The sequence below is a fragment of the Sarcophilus harrisii genome, chromosome 2, assembly GCF_902635505.1.
Source record: "Sarcophilus harrisii chromosome 2, mSarHar1.11, whole genome shotgun sequence".
Taxonomy (NCBI): Eukaryota; Metazoa; Chordata; class Mammalia; order Dasyuromorphia; family Dasyuridae; genus Sarcophilus; species Sarcophilus harrisii.
Genome location: NC_045427.1, coordinates 354,623,036 through 354,626,269, shown reverse-complemented (window position 1 = coordinate 354,626,269; position 3,234 = coordinate 354,623,036). Strand labels below are relative to the sequence as shown.

Genomic DNA, 3,234 nt, shown 5'->3' with positions numbered 1-3,234 from the left:
TACTAAAGAAGTATGATGTTTTCCTGAGGCATGTACCTGAGAGGTTACAAACTTTTCAAGACTGTCAAATTGATATTTATTGGCTATGTTACCTATCATCTCTTACAATGTGGTGTTCATATGGACTAAATTTACCCCTTATAATTTATCCAAATTTTCTCTCATTAGCTCATTGTTTTCCAGAGGAATTACTCCAAGAAAAATCTGTAAATAAAGATTGGCTATAGCTCATATTCATATTTCTCCAAAAGTTTAAAAAAAAAAAAAAAAAAGGACCCTACAGCTCCCACAGAATCACTCAGTGTAGCAAATGCAAATCAAGTGCAGTCTTAAGTCCACAGAAAATTCAAAAAAAGATCTCATAGGAACCCAGAAACAGATACCTAAAATCCAGGCAATTTTTGAATTACACATAAACTTTCCCCAGAAGGAACCAAATTTGGAGTTGCTATCTGGGTAGCTCTTTGATGTTTCAATAGAATCCTGCATATTCAAACTATCAGACCATCTTGTGGAATGCTTACACTGTCAAAAGCAGAATAGTTAGCATTTCTTTACCTGAATTAATACGCTTAGCTTCATCCTTCAAAAAATAGACACAAGAGAAAATTTTGTGATTCTTACCCAACAAGTAGGAGGGCTTCAACAAAAAATGATGGACATCATTGAAAAAGTAACCTCTAGGAGGATAGCAGGAAGGGGGACTTGGGTATTTCCTTGACCCAATCTTCCTACAGGCCTACGCAAATACTAAATTTAACTTTGTTGGAAGAATCTTTGCGCCCAGAGGACTAACAGCTAAACAACTGGAGGCAGAAACAGGATGCAAAATAATGGTTCGAGGAAAAGGGTCAATGAGGGATAAAAAGAAGGAGGAACAAAATAGGCAAACCCAAATGGGAACACCTAAATGAAGATTTACATGTACTAATCACTGTGCAAGATGCTCAGAATAGAGCAGAAATCAAACTGAAGAGAGCTGTTGAAGTAAAAAAAAATTATTGGTACCTGCAAGGCTATCGAATTTAACTGATAACTGACCGTTCTTTAAAACCACCATTTTCCTAGGACAAAGCAGAAGGAGAAGACAGCCTTAAGAAGATGCAACTGATAGAACTTGCAATTCTGAATGGCACCTACAGCAATGCCAACATTAAATCACCAGCCCTTGTCTTTTCTCTTGCAGCAATAGCCCAGGCTCCAAGGATTATTACTAGGCCTGGGCCTGTTCTCCCACCAGCTGCCCTGTGTACTCCTACACCCGCTGCCCCTACCATAATGCCTTTGATCAGACAGATACAGACCGCTGTTATGCCCAACGGAACTCCTCATCCAATTGCTGCAATAGTTCCTCCAGGACCTGAGGCTGATTTAATTTACACACCCTACGAGTACCCTTACACACTGGCACCAGCTATGTCAATCCTTGAGTATCCTATTGAACTTAGTGGTGTATTAGGTATGGTGGCTGCTAAAGTTCGAAGGCACGATGTGCGTGTCCATCCTTACCAAAGGATTGTGACTGCAAATCAGGCCGCCACTGGCAACTAACCTATGACCTTCTGACCTCTGAACTCTTCACCCAATGATGACCTGACTATGCCTGCTTGCTGATCAATTAACTGGTAATTGCCTTTGCTTGCCTGTCATCAGTGCAGTAAGCTGATGCACTTGTCCGTTCATCTTACCATCTAACCAAACAAAAGGCAAAGAAATTGTTATCCTCAACTCCGCTTTTTTTCCCATTTGGGTGAAAGTGGTTCTAGAACCTGTACTGAATAGTAGTAAAGCAATAAGGTCCAATCCATCCCTCAGCACTGATCATCCTTTTGTGTTCTGCCCTAAACGAACAGTAAGAAGGCCTCTCTTAAGAAATGGAGACAAATGGCCCTTAACTACCCCATGACAGTGGCAGTTACTGTGAGAGACTTCTAGGAATCCTGTGATTCTCATAGTGAAGTCAAAGCTCGCTCTCTCGCTCGCTCTCTCTCCCTCCTCCCCTCTCTCTTTCTCTCCCTCCCTCCCTCCCTCCCCCCCTCTTTCTTTCTCTCCTTCCCTCTCTCTGAATTTACTGTGTGATGATGCATCATGCATGATATCATTGGTGAAGTTATTTCAAAAAGTATTCAAATTTTGACATGCTGTTTGGTCACTACAGTGCCCTCAAAGGGCAGAAGTTGCAGCCTTTTTTATATTGCCTGCCAAATTTGATGTAGTAAAAGAAAATGTGCCATGAAAGAAAAATTAACTAGGAATTTTGAAAACTAATGCCAAGAGCAAAACTGCAACACCATTTTTTTAAAAAGAAAAAAAAAAATCTGAGTTAAAATTACCAAGCCTGTGTTTTAGACCTCCTTAAAAGATTGTATGAGATAAAGGTACATGGATTATGTGTCATATTACTGGGCAAACTGTTCAAAATTTTTTTAAACCTTCCTGTATAGAAAAATCATTCAGGATGTAAAAGCCATGCTTGCCTATTTGCTGTATACATGTAATGAAACTGTAGATAAAGTATAGTGCATTGAAACAAATGAACAAAAAGAGTAGATACTTTTACTATACAAAGGTGCTGGTTCAGAAAAAATATATATTTTTTGGAAATGTAGCATTTTATACTTTCAAGTGTTATAAAAAAAAAAAAAGAAAAAAAGAACAAAGAAACCCTTTATTTCATTAAATGATTTTTTCTGGTGGTTGTCAAGAAACAAAAAACCAAAAAGAAAAAAGAAAAAGTAACCACTTTATCTGGAGTTTGGTGGGAGGAAGAAAAATGGAGCATTTTCTCATATGCATCCTAGATTAAGAGAAGCAGATTTGTAAGGGGTTAAAGGAAAGGAGATAAGATCCTGAGAGCTAAAAGTTCATAGGTAAAAGTTGGCATAGGAAGAATGGGACACTCAAAAGAATAAAATTTTTAAAAATTCATGAACAATCCCAAAACAAGATCAAAGAAACTGAAGTGAATGCGAAGAGAACTTTCTGACTAAATCAACTCAGACATATACAAGTTGGAAACAATGACAGATAGTGGGGTGATTACAAAAGTATAGCAAATCCTAAATATTGATGGTAGAAATGCTAATGTTTAGGCTGAATTTGCTGGTGAAGAAAACCTAAGGATAAGGATTTGATGTTTTGTTTTGTTTTTTAATTAGAGAGAAGTGTACAGGTGTTCAAGATGGATAGGAAGATAACCAACCGTTGACTGGATTAGATAGAACAGAATAAAAT

At 37.9% G+C, this 3,234-nt stretch overlaps 1 pseudogene; it reads left to right on the top strand.

Moving 5' to 3' along the window:
- The first annotated feature begins 749 nt into the window (after positions 1 to 749).
- Positions 750 to 1,977, top strand: LOC100922517 (annotated as a pseudogene).
- The last annotated feature ends 1,257 nt before the right edge of the window (positions 1,978 to 3,234 follow it).